Consider the following 6,696-nt stretch of genomic DNA (forward strand, 5'->3'; position numbering starts at 1 on the left):
GGTTTGTCTGAAGCTAAGCCAAGCTACCTCTGTCTCTGTTCTTAAATCCGTTCTAAAAACTCACTTATTCAAACTAGTTTTAGCACTTTTATTTATATTATCTATGTTTTTATGTCTTGCTACTTATTTTAATATGTAAAGTGATTTCTTTTACTTGTGTTTTGGTTGTATGTTTTCATGTACAGCACTTTGATCAATGTAGGCTGTGTTAAGAGAGCTTTTATAAATAAAGCTTACTTACTCCCTATACTGCCTGGCCAAAAAAAGGTCACACACATTAATATTTTATTGGATTGTCTTTAGCTTTAATTGGGTCAAGCATTCACTGTGGCATTGTTTTAATAAGCTTCTGCATTGTGAAAAGATTTATTTCAATTCAGTGTTGCATTTATTTTTCACCAAGATCTTGCAGCATTGATCATGATAGAGTCTGACAGCTGCACATAGTCTTCTACAGCACATCCCAAAGATTCTCAATGAGGTTAAGGTCTGGACTCTGTGGTGAACAATCCATGTGTGAAAATGATGACCTCATGCTCCCTGAATCACTCTTTCACAATTCCAGACCCATGAATCCTGACAGTGTCGTCTTGGAATATGGCTGTGCCTTCAGGGAAGAAAAAATCCATTGATGGAATAACCTGGTCTATATTCAGTGTATTCAGGTAGTCAGCTGACCTCATTCTTTCAGCATTCTTTTTTTTTTTGGGCCAGGCAGTGTATAAAACCTGAACTGTGCACTGTCTGTCTGTCTGTATACTCTTACATTGCAATTAACTAATATCTTGCAACAGTGGCTTTATACCAGTTATTAGCATAATTTATAAGTATCAGAGAAGAACGGCTCCCTCATTGTCAGTTCTGGTCCCTCCTAAAGTTCCTTTCTCACCTTTCACCTTTTGGCTTTATTGTTCATATCTTTTTTTTATCTTGTTTCTGGATCAGGTTGTATCAAGCACAAAACAAATAAACTTGACTTCCTCTTGAGTCACTCTCTTCTAGAACATCCAGAGCAAATCCAAGCTGTAACTAATTCCTGGGCTTATCATTAAGCCCAGTAGATAATTACAGCTAACTGGTAATTAAGTCAGTAGATTGATGCAGACTCATGATTTGGATTGCATTAGGAACATGAAGCAGCTGCACTCTTCATTTTCCCCTCACACATGCCAATTAAGCCTGCATGATACATGCGTGCTATTTCTTGTTGTTGAGACATTGGCTTTTGTAACATTTGATTTTGTTAAAAAAAAAAGGTTGCAATATGCAAATGAGACATCTAACTTTTCATTAATCTAAAAATTAAATGAATAGTTTTGCATCAAGTATTAAATTCCAGACATATTGCAACAACAGATTAGCATATCATTATTGTACTACACAAGCCAATCAGAATTTTGAATATTATGAACACTGACACTTTCAGCTCTACGGAGGATATAGGATACTTTGTTTTTCAGTAGTTTCTCTGCATACTTTACCATCCTCATTCAACCCTGTACTTTAGTGGTCAGCAACTCAGAGCAGGTATTATTTGGGAGGTGGGTCATTTATTGGCAGCAACGGTGGTGTATGAGGTGTTTGTGTGTGTTGTGTTGGTATGAGTGAATCAGACACAGCAGTACTTGCATTAAATTAAATTACATTACATTACATTTGGCAGATGCTTTTGTTCAAAGCCACTAACAATAATGTACATAGAGTAATAGGAGTTCAAGGTAAAAAAAAAATGGATAGAGAAGAAAAAAAAGGGGAAGAAGGAAATGAGGTTAGAAGTAGTTAGTTAGAGGTGTTAGGAGAGTAAGTGCTCTTTGAGGAGCTCTGTCTTCAGGAGTTTCTGAAAGATAGTGAGGGACATCCCTGATGCTCCTGATCTGGTGGAGGAAGGTAGTTTGTCCCACCGTTGTTAAACACGATAGGAAAAAAACAGCCTGGATTTGCTTTGTGTGAATGTTTGGTAAAGCGAGGCGATGTAAGTGCAGGTAGGAAGGAGCTGTTCTGTCATCACCTTGTAGGTGATTGTAAGAGCTTTGAATTTGATACGATTATCAACTGGTAGCCAATGGAGCTCAATGAGCAGTGGGGTGACATGTGCCCGTTGGTTTTGGCTGGGAGGCCAGTTAGTACGGCATTGCAGTAGTCAAGGCGTGAGATGACCACTGCTTGTACCAGGAGTTGGGTGGCCTGTTGGGTTAGAAATGGTGGAATTTTTCTGATGTTATAAAGCACGAAGCAGCAGAATTGAGCAACTGAAGCCACATGGTGTGTGAAGGAGAGCTGGTCATCAACCAGAACACCCAGGTTCCTTTTGCAACCTTTGTCAGGAAGAGAAGGTGAGCAAGAGTCAATGGTTATGGTGAAGTTGTGTTGGATATAGATGGTTTCGCTGGTATAACCAGAAGTTCAGTCTTGGAAAAGTTTAGCTGGAGGTGGATACGTCTGAGAGAAACTGTGATATCCGTGCCGAGATCGAAGGGTCAGTGCTGCTGCTGGACTGAACACTACAGAGTGCACGTATAGTGGAGCTGGTAAAATAGACAATACTAATAGTAAAGATGTTTATAAAGTTTTAAATAAGTATATATATGGGGGAATAGTCCAACACAAGTGTCTAAGCCCCCCAGAGAGTGAGTCTCTCATTCGGAGACTTCATTACAAGGACATTTCAGAAAACATTCTTGAAACAATGTGGCTAATAAGCATTGGCAGGTTGGCAGTTCGTGCTGTTGTAAGGTGGAGCTGCTATGAGACCACCAAAGAGTGCCCTCTGTTGGACTGTCAAGAGGATGAAACTATCGAGCACTTGCTCCTTGATTGCAGATGAGCAAAGGACACGTGGTCACTTCTTAAGGACTGTGGACCCCACCTTCCAATGGACTACTACACCATCATATATATGGTATGTTTGATACTGTACTACACCCTACTATAAAAGATTTTTATTGGCACATTTTATGCATCGTTAACTGAAGACCAGATGTAAAATGGTCATAAACCAGATTCAAATTACTGCTAGTGTGGTTTTTAAGCTAATTAAATGCGAATTAAAAAGACAATAGATCAAAAAACAAATATCCCTGGTCAATTTTAACACTTTAAATTTGAAATGGTAATGTATGTGTAACAGTATGTAAATCACTTGGCCTTGGCTATAGAAATAACCCAGTAAAGTACACTGCTACCGTAAAATGATTCACTTCTGAGCAAAGAGACAAGTTTCCAAAACAATTAATTTATTTTCCACACAAAATAGAAATCTCATTCACATTTATTTTTACTTTCATTAAAACATTGGTACCAAATCAAGAATATAGTTATTCAATTAAAACACAGGGCTCTTTATGCAACTGAACACCACTGCTTAAATCCACACATCCAAGGGGCCTGGAGATAAACAGGTAGACAAGAAAGAAAGGGAAATTTAACACCCAAAAATCTGATTAGTCACACGTGTTTATAAATACCAACAAAAGATCTCACAGCTTAAAACCTCACACTTTAAAAAGTGACAAAAGTATTTCCCTAATTGTTACTCTTAGGTCTAACCAGGCTTCCAAGAACCACTAGCAAAAGTGTTATGATGGCAGTGACTTAATACAGCCCATAAAGTCTCTAGTTTAGTCTACTGAGCAAAACATTATACAAAATAATATTAATCAAAAGAAACAAATAAAACAGAAACAAACAAACCAATATACTCAAAATAAACCAAAACGATCTCAAAACAAATCAAAATAAAACAGAATAATTACAAAACAGCAGCTAGCTAGAGGTCAGTCCTACAAAAAAATGAAATTGAAAACTGTTAAGAGACTTACAATATCACTTACAATATCTTGAACAAAAACAAGAACTAGTTTTTACCTTAAAACCCGAATGGCTGGGCCTACCGTACATAAAATCAAGGCAATAGTCAGGAACTGATCCTAATAAAACAAACAGTCATTAAAAACAAAAGATAAGAAATACTAACACATTAGCTTTTAATCAAGTACTTAAAAACAGTAATCATTACCTTAAAAGCATGAACAGCATTGGCTTCAAACAGGAGCTTCCAGCAGCAGCTAGAGGGGCAAATCAGAAATGGAGAGCAAGGGTGCATGTGTTGTCTGCTTTAAGGAGGCCAAAGGGGCTAATTAACAGGGCCTAAACCAATCCGAGCATGGAGGAAACCATTTTGCTAATTAGCCACTACATGAAGGGGGAAAAACAGCAACAATAAGCCTAACCAGGAAGAGACAAAATGGCTGCTCCAGGAAGTGGAACACAGCAAAAAGCAAAATAAAGGTCCATGCCATCACATATGTTTTATAACAATGTCTTACATGTAAATGATGAAATTGCTTGTTTTGAATATGTGTTTTGTACATGAATAATTGTAATGGCTTTTGAAATGTTTCAATAAAGCTATTTTAAAAAAGGTAAAATAGACAGAGTGTAGAAACAAGGAAGTGGTCATAATATTTTGTCTGGACTGTCTAGTATCTTATCTAATCATACTGTTCAGCTGTAGTGGTAATGCAACAAGAGCTGTCTGTCTTCTTCCAAACTATGGATGCCATTATCACTACAGCAACACTGCAGAGCTGCAGTTCAGAAGCAGGATCTATAGATCCACACCAAGACACATCTTTATTCAGAGTCAGAGTGTGAAGCTGAGACAAGGAAGACCCCCCGTGGTTTATGATAACCCTGCTTTGATTCGGACAGATGCAGGGGCAGTGCTGTTATGGACCCTGAGCTAAAGAATATCAAGAGCACCATGTTGTATAGAGGGGAAATAAAAAAGTACCAGAGCAGCCAAATCCACAGATCAAACGAAGAAGAATATGTCTTGCAGTGTTGTGGAAAGTGAAAGACAGCAACCGCAGACTATAAAAGTCCAACTCCATTTGTGTTTCTGCAAAAAACACAAGTTTCTGTGAAACTTCTTCTGGTGAACTTGCATCCAATGTAAGATCCAGACTATTATCTAATAAGAACACGATACTAAAACTAATACAAGGTAGTTTCTAAATAACATGGTAATAACACCATAATAATATAGAAATAACAGTAGTAACCATACAGACTGACGTCTACGGGCAAACAATGAGAGCGTAATCATAGTCAAAAATAGTAAAAAAAAAAAAACAAAAAAAAAAAAACAGAAAATATATATATATAAAAAAAGTATACACAGAGAGAAAAAGAGTAAGATAAAAATTAAAGTCAAACACAATACACAGAAATACAATCAGAAAGAGAATGCTCAGTATGTCGCTGGATAAACAGTGGCAATACTTCGCAAAAAGCAATACAAAAACAGGTTTATATTACACCCACAAATTAGTAACAGCTGGAAACAATTCTAGAAATCCGGGGATGATGAGCATGAGAAAGTTTAGTGATTGGCTAGTCCGAATTCATCATACTGTCAGATGCATGCTGGGGATGGTAGTTCTGGAGAGGTGCATGTCCATTGATGGGAGGTGGAAAGGCAGATTTAGGAACTACAATGTCCGTATCAGGTGTGACAACAACACTAACTTGGTAATGAACAATAAAAGAGTATTAACAATGCATTACATTTTAGTAATAAACAACACTAATAGAATGCAATAAGCTATTTCACCAAAGTAGTAACAGTTTATAATATCACAATTGTAATTACACAGTATTAAAACAGTAGTAACACCACCAGCAAAGCAAAACACTTGTTTTAAGCCATATTATCTGTTGGCTTGTTATTATTATTTAAGGATCAATAACTCGATGCTTCTGTCAAGCACAGGGGTTGGCAATAGGCAGCCCACGGGCCAGATGTGGCATGCAAGGATGAAACATCTGGCCCGTGAGGTTGAACTATTGTGAACGATAATTAAAAAAATAAAAACTAAAATGCTTCTCTTGCAAACTTTTCTTTACATTCCTTTCCTGTTCGTCACGCTTGGTGTGACTTTTTAGTTCTTGTTTTTCCACTTTTTCTTGGGCTTCCTATCTCCTTATAAGGGCATTTTTTTCCCGCCAGTGTCCCAATTCACTAGCCGGGGCAGCGGTAGTGTACTGGACCGCGACCCTGATGACATGAGTTTATGTTTATGAGTTTATGACATGTTTATTTATTTATTTATTTTTCCCTTTCTTCTTGGGTTTACCTGCTTTGAATTCAACTGTTCTGCAATTGGGTTCAACAACCCTCTGGGCTGGAGAGCTTCTAGGTTGTAGCACTCCATCCCATTACATTTTCCAAAACAGGATTTTTTTTGTGGCCCGCCACGTAATGGCTTGGAAAATTTCTGGCCCGTGGCCAAACTTAAATGCCGACCCCTGGTCTAGTGGTTTCATTTATCTAGTCTAATATTTAACTTTGTCTTCTTTTCACTTTCGTATTTCCTTCAGAAAATATATATAAACTTTTGCTATAATAGGCATTATTCCACTGATTAAACTCTTGGAACCAACAGTTGTTCCTGTATTATACCTTTCTGTCATATTAAAGTCAGTTCGCCTTGCTTTGCATGTAATAATCCATCCAAAATTTACTTTTTAATCTTTGTATAATGCAAATGCTTTGTATAATCCAGGCTGTTTTTTTTCCTATCGTGTTTAACAACGGTGGGACAAACTACCTTCCTCCACCAGATCAGGAGCTCATAACAGGAAACCACATAATGACATCTAATGGGAAATTTTAATATGGCCAATTAATCTACG

General features: G+C 37.4%; 1 long non-coding RNA gene across 1 annotated transcript; it reads right to left on the reverse strand.

The window, feature by feature from the left end:
- Positions 1 to 3,212: 3,212 nt before the first annotated feature.
- On the reverse strand, positions 3,213 to 4,241 carry LOC111192125 (uncharacterized). Its single transcript, XR_007425140.1, has 2 exons — positions 4,016 to 4,241; positions 3,213 to 3,926 (listed from the first exon to the last, which is right to left on the reverse strand). It is a non-coding gene; the product is annotated as an uncharacterized LOC111192125 (long non-coding RNA).
- Positions 4,242 to 6,696: the final 2,455 nt, after the last annotated feature.

Source organism: Astyanax mexicanus, chromosome 17, assembly GCF_023375975.1.
Source record: "Astyanax mexicanus isolate ESR-SI-001 chromosome 17, AstMex3_surface, whole genome shotgun sequence".
NCBI classification, from domain to species: Eukaryota; Metazoa; Chordata; class Actinopteri; order Characiformes; family Acestrorhamphidae; genus Astyanax; species Astyanax mexicanus.